General features: G+C 43.0%; 1 protein-coding gene across 2 annotated transcripts in view; it reads left to right on the forward strand.

The window, feature by feature from the left end:
• EXT1 (exostosin glycosyltransferase 1) overlaps positions 1–9,986 on the forward strand; it is a 259,408-nt gene that overhangs the window by 2,422 nt on the left and 247,000 nt on the right. The window lies entirely within an intron of this gene.

Consider the following 9,986-nt stretch of genomic DNA (forward strand, 5'->3'; position numbering starts at 1 on the left):
TCCTTCCTTCCTTTCTTTCTTTCTTTCTTTCTTTCTTTCTTTCTTTCTTTCTTTCTTTCATTCATTCATTCATTCATTCATGTCTGTTCGTTTGTTTGCATATATCCTGTCTCCTTGCTAGGAGTAGCCTGTCTTTAAACCCTGGGCCTCTGCCCCACTGCTGTAAACTCCAGTTGCTAATTTAGATTTCCCTCTCCCTTTTGTCTGTCTATTTGCATGTAAATGGAGACTGTTACTGTGAATGGGCCTGTGAAACCTCCTTACCCTCTGTAGTGAGGCAAGTTTTGTCCAGTTGCTAAGTAACTGAGTTGCTTACTTTGTAGGCCTTCTCACTCTTCCTTTTCCTTCCTAGTAGCAGTAACTGACACCCTGGATTTGGGGTCAAAACTAGCCTCCACAAGTCTGCTTTAACTTGAGCTTTGTGGGTCGATTTCCTCGTAGATGGGGTCGGCGCACCAGACTCACATTTGGCTGTGAAAGAGTTAGTGAGTTCCTGCAGTGCATTTCCATGTTACACCAGTTAAAAACCAGAGCAGCCTTGTGCTACCCACGGAAGGAAGGGGAACCTCTCAGCTGAGTACAAGAGGAACTGGCAGAGGGTGGCAGATTTTGCTGTTGATTCATGAAATGTAGAATAGGGGAAACGCTTCGCAAACCTGGTTGAAACAGGAAGGGGTATGGTGGGAAAGAGGCCCTAAAATGAAAGGTTTGATTGTTGTCTGTGGATTTCCTCAGACACTTGGGCCTCTTGTAGGAGTGATTCGAAGGGAAATTCAGGTCCTCTTGTACTTGATCGTAGACAGTGAAGGAGAAAGTAACCAACACTCAGATTCCTCGACCCCCAACACCTTGCTTTTCAGGCATAAGAAAAGTTCAAGGCTAAGGTCAATTATGACTCTATATGTGACTTTTCTTCAGGGGCAGTTATGTGTGAATGTTGGGTGCAGCTGTAGTGGATTAAAATTTTGTCACAAAAGAAACAAACTGGTTAGTAATGAACTGCTTTGTTTACACAACATTTACATTGACCTATTCCTGTGGGTGCCAGTAAGAAAAAAAAAATGCTTATAGCCTTTCAGGAATTTCTTTGTCTGGCTTATGGTGGAGTAACTCGAGATGAAATTTAACCTTTCAGTGTCTTCTAAAAGCGAGTCTCATCGAATTTTGTGGAAAGATCATGGTGGTCTTCGTTCTTCTAAAGGGGCTGGAGCTGAGATCTCACCTTAGAAAATTTGAAATATACATTTGGGAAGCACCCTCAGTCCAATAGAACAATCCTACCTTTTTTACCCTCTCGTGCCCAAAGTCAGTATTAAGACCCTGCGGTCTCTGCTGAAGCTTCTTCTGGAAATTGGCAATGAAGGAAGGAGGGGCTGGTTTCCTAGAAACTTTAATTTTTGCTAATTAAATTTTATTTTTGACCTCTTTGTGATTGGGCCAAGACATCTGACACCCACACCCTTGTTTTGGTTTGTGTTTAAAGACCACAAGGGGTCAAGACCTCAAGATTGGGTCTCATCAGAAAAGTAAGCGGCATTTAGTTAGGAAAGCAAGTTTGCTCTTTCTCCTGAGCAGGGTCACTTCTGGATTTTCTTCCTGTTCGCCTTTTATACACTTTGCAGTTCTAACCTTGTTTAATGGGACAGGATGGTGCCGCAGAATGTTTATATTCATTAGCCTGATCTATGTGCGGTTTTAACTCATTCCTCTCATTGGGTTATCAGAACTCTTCATCTTTGAGACATGATGCTTGCAACCATGCTAGCCTTTTACTGTTGACTTTTGGACACGTGAAGGTGAAGAATGAGCCCTGAAATGTGGTGAGAATGCTCACGAATAGGAAGCAACGCCTGTTCTGGAGTGAGCCGCTACTGTGCTACTTATACTGATGTTTCCTATAAGTCAGCCTTGCACGTGTGAGATGCAGAACTCCCCACATCCAGTGCTGATTTTCTCCAGAGCTTTAGAGAAGGACGCGATATTCAAGTGAGGTATAGAAGTCATCCAAAGTTGACTCTCATACTGATTCATCATGTGACTTTTGATGCATTACCTTGAACATTAGTTTATCCTTTTGTGGAATGGGTTTTAGACTCCTTCAGGGGTGCTCTAAGCATTCATTTGGTCGTGGCGTGTAAAAACATCAGTTTTCATCTACTTCTTTTTTTTATTAACAAGTGTCTATGAAAAGGCTTCAATTTAATTTGCTGCCACAAGCAACCACATATCACTTTGCTTTGGACTTATGGAGTCTGACAATTAGATTGAAAGTTTATGGTATCATAGCTGATTTAGGATACTATAGAATATATCAAAATGTATCAACTAAAAAAAGTTACTTTTAGTGAAATTTAGCCTTATGTGATAATAAAGATTTAGTGCTAAATGGTTGTGGACTTTGATCTCACCTGCACTTTTGTGAAAATCGGACATTTATTATTAAAAGTATAGAGAGCGACATAGAATGAAGAAAAATACTTTTCTCTTGTAATAGCAGTATTTTTGATCCAGAAATCCAGGATTATATTAAAACATCCATTTTTATGACACAATTAATTTTCATCAGTTACATATATTAACAAATGTAGATGACACCAGCTGAAATAAGTCTGCAGATGATTAGATGATTTGTAATGAGGCTTTAGAGAAATTCTATTTTACAATCTTAGAGCTTCTTATGCATCTTTACAGAATCACTGTATTTTTGCATGAATTTCATAGTTCAAATCCTTTCAAAGGACATGATTGTGAAACTTCAAATTCGGCTTTCTGAAATAGAAGAAGGAAATGAGAGGTGGCTTCTATCTTTGACCCCTTTGAGAAAAGCAGTGGTGAATATTTTAAGCAGCTCTCCTGGGAACAGGCAGGATTCTATACAGGCCTTTTTGACATCTTTCCCTGTGTTTGTTGAACCCTGTACCTCACAATCCTCGTGTCTCGAAACTAAGTAATCATTCAACTCTAACATCCTCATCTTACAGATTTGGAAACTGAGAGATAGAATGTTTCAAAAGAGGGATTTACTTAAGGTCAGAAAGTTGGTTAGTGGCAGGGGTAGCTGGAGCCCGGGAGCCTTCTGCATTTTTCCCCTTGACCTGCAGTCTTCGGCTGTCAATTACAGAGACACTCTTGAAAACATTTTAGCGGCTGAACCCTTATTGATGCTGTTTCTTACGGGACTTCTCTTGGAATCCTTTGGGAAGCTGATGAAGACTATGGACAAAGTTTGTAAAAACAAAAGAAAACAAAAAAACCACATACATGCACAATTTGTCATAAAGTTTTAGGGTTTGACACAGCTCCTACTAAGTGCATCCTGAGATTTACAAACTCTTGTTCTAAAGCTTATATTTTGCTTTTCATTGCCAATTAAGGTGTCTACGTCCCTGGAACTGGTAAGTAGTTTTTCGGACTGTCCCCAGGAGTTTGGGGAATAGGCTGTGAATTAACTGGATGGTAAGTTGAATTCAGGTGCATTTATCACCCAAAGAAAATGTGCACAAGACGTAAATATTTGCTTATTCTCCACTATCCCAAACAATATTAGCAGACACTTTGAGCAAGTACATAGTCCAGCAGTGAACCTTAGATGACTGTTTACCTCTCCCAAAATGAAAGGTAGAAAGTGTGCTTCTCAGGTTTTAAATGTAATATGTTAGCACCTTTTCCTCAAAAGGTACGTGACAACAGCACAAAAGCATTTCTAAAATAAACCATGTAAACACAGTTTAAAAATATAGGTAGGGCCACCCCTATGCAAAATTATGAAGTTGGCAAGCATGGCTTCTTTCACTGAGGTTCTAGTTCTGTTTTCTCCTTTCTCACTTCCTTTGAACTTGCTGTCTTGAGAGCACCTGAGAGCTTTATTTACAAGGAATCTGCAAATACAGTTTGGGGGTTGTGTGCTACTTCTAGGGATGTTTGCATTTTGATTGAGTGCAGTTGAATTAATGAAAGTTTAGAATGGAATCTGTGACAAGCTAGGGGCCTGCAGGATTTTGTCATACTAGAATGGCTTGCTACTAAAGCTTGGGCAGGCACTGCTTCTGGAGGCCACCTTTGGTTCCCCTGACTGTGACGGCAGTTTTGGATGAGACAGACTTGGCAAAGGGGGAGCTGTCACGCCCTCGGATGGTGATCGTTCTCTTTGTCAGAAGGCCTGCAGATGTGCTTCCCCAGAATGCAGTGCTAGAAACACCTGTCAACAATGACCTCGAGTACCCTAATGTCACACCAGAGGTTGTATTGAATAGGGCTTGGCTGCTTGGCTCACAGCCATCTTGCAAGGTGTCTCGTCAGGCCATTTTACAGGTGCATAAACTGAGACCAACTGTGGTGAGGTGCTTTGTCTAAGGCTGCCCAGCTTGTACATGGCTGAACTGAGGCTACATCCCAGGTTTTCTGGCTCCCAGTTCTCCCGTTTTCACTGAAGCCTGCTCCAGCCTCATGGCGTTCACTTCTCAGCACAGCCTCTTCAGAACAAACCAGGTCAGGCTAAGTGCTCATTGGGTTCTGCTGTCTTCTGAACATGTTCGATGTGCAGATGTGAACGCAGGAGCTTGTGTTTCCGTGGGCTTAATGACAAAGTGTTTTTATTCGGAAGCTCTTCTACCTCTGACCAAGTTCCTATAATAAACAGGGACTCCTTCAAAACTGGAAGATTTCTTGAGTCCCTGTTATTTTGAATTTACCTTTATTAACTCATTTAAACCTTTCAACAGCAGTATGACGTGGGTTAAATCCCCGTTTTACAGATTAGAATGCAGGCCCCGAATCTGAAGGAAGGAGCCCGAAGTCACATCTAGTGAGTAAACAGAGTTCTAACCAGGGTCCTGAATTCCGAAGAGAATTCTCTTTCCTCTACAAAATGTTACCACCCTACAGAATCAGACAAGATTTCTACCTGTGTACCTGCTAGTTATTAGTGAGTTCGGTGCGATACTGGTGTTTGTATGTCAGATCTTCTATTCCTTTCTCTTCTAAACATGTTTCCCAAGGGGGAAAAAAAGGGCTCAGAGACATGATAAGGATGCGCCGAATTCCGACGTTAAAGCGTTGAACTCCTTGAACTCTTCTACTCAAAGAGTTTCCTGACCTCGTCTAGGTAAACTCTGCTTTTCATTCCCTCCTAGAGCTCCCCTAGGAGAGGCAAGGATGTGAACGACGACGGGCGAACCTTGCCCTCGCTGACAGCGCCATGCGGCGTGCCCTCTGTAGTTGGGGTGGCAGTGACTGTTCCGTGTGGACAGTGATCCAGCAGAAACAGAAGAACCACTGGGAGACTTCTTTTCTGGTAGAACAGGCCAGGTTTCTGGAACACTCCACCTCACTGTTCTCAGGTCCTCGGCTCCGTAATGAAAACCAGCGCTTAAACAATTATAAGCGTTACACACAGTCTGTCTTTGTGGAAAACTGGCAAAATGTAGAAGATATGAGTATGAAAATGAATTTCTCATCTAATCCCCATGATAAGAGCTCCCCACTAATTTTAAACAGTGTAGTCAGCCTGTTATAACACACAAACATATATATATAGTTCTATTAGATCCTTTTATCTCATATCTAAGTACCTCATATAGATGTGTTAATTATTACTTCATTAATAGGAAGTAAATAATGAATTCATCACATTTCCCTTAAGTGCCTTGTTTGTGCTAGACACATAGGCGTTGGAACTGGGGACCACTGCGGTGAACAAAACATTCTCACCGTCATTGTCAGTTTATAAACTTGAAGTCAGACTTTCAGTGTGTTTTTGCATGTCACTTTTCCCTTAATATTATCCAAGAGCATTTTCCTCATCTACTAAATAGAAAGATCATATTATAATATTCAAATAGGATTTTTAATGGCTGCATATTTTTTCTAACCCATAGCTGTACAATAATTTAAGCATTTACATTTTCTCAGAGATTTAACTTGTTCCCCATTCTTTTTTTATTTTTATTGTTATAAATAAGTCTGATGAGTTTCAGTGCATGGAATATTCATTTTCTTCTTGACTAGGGTCACTTTCAGAAGAGGACACAGAACTTCCTCTCCCTTACCCCCCACTCAGTCTTTTTGGAAGAATAGCTATTTTAGTTGAGTAGCCATCATTAAATGACTGCTTAGATAAACATTTGTAGGTGTTAATTGGTCCTGCAGGGGGTCTTTGAAGTTCCCACAACTTCTGTTCCCTTTGAAGTTTTGTTTTTGCTGGAGCCAAAAACCTCCCTGCCTTTCTTCCCATGCAGGCGTCCTCGACCTTCCTTCTCCCTGCAGTATACAGCCTTTCCTGGGATTTCAGAGTCTGCAGGCCTACCCTGGGTTGATGTCATTCTTTTAGCTAACTGTTGGTTAATCAGGGCCCCGTTTCTGTTTTCTCTTTGGTTGTTGACTCCACGGTCCATTGGAGGTGAATTGGGGCATGGCTTTAACCTCTGGGCATCCAGGTGAGGAAGGTCTGCGATTCCAAGTGCAAATGAGACAATTACAAGTGATTTAAAAACTGAGACAGAAAACAGAAGTGAACCAACAGTTTATGCCTAGTTAGTTATATTCAGGGCTTTCTTTGCATGGTAACTGCTTTGAACAGCAATGAGATTTGTAGGGATTTGTCCCCTTCTCGTCTTCTGGGGAGTCCTTTAGGAGAGAGCCTGTGACTCTGCACCAGGGACGTAGCCAGCCGTTGTTCACGTGAGCTGTGGAAAGACCTTCGTGGGGCCTTCAAGCTGGAGCTTGCTGGTGGCGTGGCGCAGGGTGGAGCAGGTAGAGAGTGGTCTCTGGGGCAGTCAGGCACTCACTTGAATCCATTTATCCTGAGTTCCCTGGTCGACTGCTCTAAAAATGCAGGTTTCCCCTTCACCAGTTGAGGGTGACATTTAGGGGACACCTCATCTGAGTGCAGCTCAGCTGCTCGATAGCCTTTCAAGCTCTTAGGTTGCAAAGTGCAGAAATCAGTCAGGCCACCTTAGGTGACAGGATTTATTTTAAGGGGACATGGGGCAAAAACTGAACTGGAACTGCTCCAGTTAGTTCTCAGGACCCAGCACAGTACCTGGGATCGGCTCCTTTCTGTCCACGCTGGGCCTTCATATCTCTCTTGGCCAGCACCCCTGTTCCTGTGTGTGTCTTCCAACTCCTGGCAAGTCTTTCCTGAAGCTTCTCATCCAGGCCCTGGAGGAAACCAGCCCGATTGCTTTGCCGGTGACCACTACTCCTTCTGCGAGAGCTATTCATATGAGGCCATGTCTTGGGTGTATGTCACCTCATCCGTTAAAAGGCTGCTCTGTCACATTGCCATTCTTGATTTAATTGGTGGCCATCCTTTCTCAAAGAACAGCCTAAAGTCGCTTCCTGGAACAGGGGACTGTGGTTAGGGGAAGTTGGTTGTGGCACACACTGTGCAAGCCATATCCTGTTGGCACTGACATCTTTGAGCCCAGTTGATGATGATGATAATAGCAATAGCAACTAATATTTCTTGAGAGTGTCCTGTGTGTTGGGTAATGGGCAGTATCTTCTTTAATCTTTATGTCCACCCTAGCAGGAAGAAACTCATTTTAGATGCAAAACGGAGGCAGAGAATCTTTAAAAGTGACTTGCCTAAAAGCACACACCTAGGATGTGAACCAAGGCCATCTGACTTCTGAACCTGCGTTTTTAACCATGGCTTCTGCACAGCTGGAACTAATATCATAAAGGCCATACACTCACAAACAATAGCATGATTGATTTATAGAGTATCACTTGGGTTTCTCACCTAGAATTTATTTAATCTTACTTTGGAGAGACGTTTCTAACCAGTTTGGTAATCTGGTTTCACAGTCCACAGTAGATGAGAAGCAGTAAATTTAGAGAGAGGGATTCTTGTAGACAGATCTGGGAAGAAGGGACAGCTGGCAACCCGAATGTAAAGAAGCAGGCCAGGAAATTATAAATGTAACAGCCAGAAGAAGTAAAGAAGCACTGCAATTTAAGAACAGCTGGCCCAGTGCCCGAGAGTGTGTCCTACAGACTCTTCAGGAGTGTGCCTGTAAATCCCACCACCTAGCACCGTGCCTGTCACCAACCTGAGCTTCTGTAAATATTTGATGAAGCACACCACAGTACAGTGTTGGCCCTGAGCCATCTCATGTGTACACCGTCCTTTGTTTAAGAAAGTAGAGCAACAAGGGATGCATTTTATAACTCTTTTTACCTGTACGGTTAAAAGAAAAATATCCTGGTGCTCCTAAGAATAAGTTCTCCATTTGAAAACTTGTCTACCATGCTTAGCAAGTTCCCAAAGAACTCCAGATGCATGGGAGTCTCCTTTGAGTTACCACTGGACTCCTGGTATTTGTCGCCAATTTGGATTTCTGGGAGTTTATGACACATATCAGCACTATAAGAAATAAAAAGTTTCCTGGTATTGTGGTGTGGGGCTGTGGTGCTAGCTAGTTTTGATTGGGGCCCAGAATGTCTTGGGCCGTTTGCTTGAGTAAAGAAAATGGCCCTGGATCAAGCTGGCCCGCCCGCCCAAGATGTCGTGGCATATGGCGTTTGGGGATTGGAGGACCATGAAGGGGTGAAGGGACATCTGATCTGTTGCTTAGGGCTTGCCTGTTGGGGCGCCTGTCATTAGTCTGCTTTTTTCTATATTCCCAGGAGTACCCAGGACGGGAGCTGATGGGTGGAGGCATAGGATGGATTGCACACTTTCTGAATACATTCCAGCACCCTGACAGATTGGTGGAAATCATCCCCAGCACCGCCGATGAAAAATATGACCATGCCACCTTTGTACTTGAATTCGGCTTGGAGGCTTCTCGTAGTCCGTGCCCATGCTGTGGAGGTGGAGTGCTCCAGCTCTGCCTGCCTCTCTATGCCCAGCCCCGTGGCAGAGCCACATTCTCCCTCCTCCTTCTCTCGCAACCCTTCTTCTCTCTTTCTTAGAAAGCTGCCCCCCAGCAACGCGTTTCTTCTTCCACTGTCACTTCCTTGATGGCCTCAGGCATGGTCAAATTCTCCTGGTATGCGCTCTTATACAGAACAGTTAGTACTTGCCACAGCTGTGGTTGTATATTCCTTTAACTGTTTTTTGTTTTGTTTTTTTTTTCCTCTCTCTCTCTCTCTCCAGTAGATTGTACAGGCCCTGATGAGAGGATTCATGTTGATTTTTTATTAATTTACTCAACAAGTACTTACTGGACACCTACTATGTGTAGGCACTGGGGATTGAACAGTGAGCAAAAGAGTCCCACATCCCTTCTTTAAAGATGCTCACTGTCTAGTGGCTGGAGACTGATACCATGCCAATTATGGCTCGTTTTACAAGGTGCTAGATACTGAGAAGAAAAGCTGTAACAGAAAGGAGTTAAAGTGGTGAATGTCAACCTGGGGAGCTTCTGAAAATGGGGCCTGGGCCCTACTCTTGGCCAGTCAGACTCTAGGGACGAAGTTTCAGGTTTTCGAGAAGCTTACCAGGTGATTTGGAGAGTGGAGGTGAGGGTTTTGCAGTTTTAAATATGGAGGGAAAAGATGTCCTCACTGGGAGAGTAACACTGAGCTCACTCACTGATGTGTCTTCATTGTGCCTAAAATCGCGGCTCCCGCCGGCCCGCCCGCCGTTCCTTCTCCTTCCTTTCCTTCCTCTTCCTTCCTTCCTTCCTTCCTTCCTTCCTGTTCTGTTGGATAGGAGTATCAGTGAAACCGAATTAAAATGATCTGAGGGGGTTTACTGCATAATATGAATTTAAAGAATTTATTGCTTCAGGGGAAACCATTATGGTCTTCTTATCATTTAATTTTAACAATCTGTAGGTATTGGGACTTTTTGTCCTTCCTTAATTGTAATTTTTCTCCCAAATGGTTGGTTGAATATAACTTTTGGCTTCCATTTTTTGCTCAAGTTACATCCAAACTCTGTTAACTGATATTGAAGCATTGCCCTAGAGTATATAGTGACATAGTGCTTAATTGAGCTATCAGGCTTCTAATGAATTCATATTGAGATTTACCAT

Source organism: Pteropus medius, unplaced genomic scaffold (assembly GCF_902729225.1).
Source record: "Pteropus medius unplaced genomic scaffold, Ma_sr-lr_union100, whole genome shotgun sequence".
NCBI classification, from domain to species: domain Eukaryota; kingdom Metazoa; phylum Chordata; class Mammalia; order Chiroptera; family Pteropodidae; genus Pteropus; species Pteropus medius.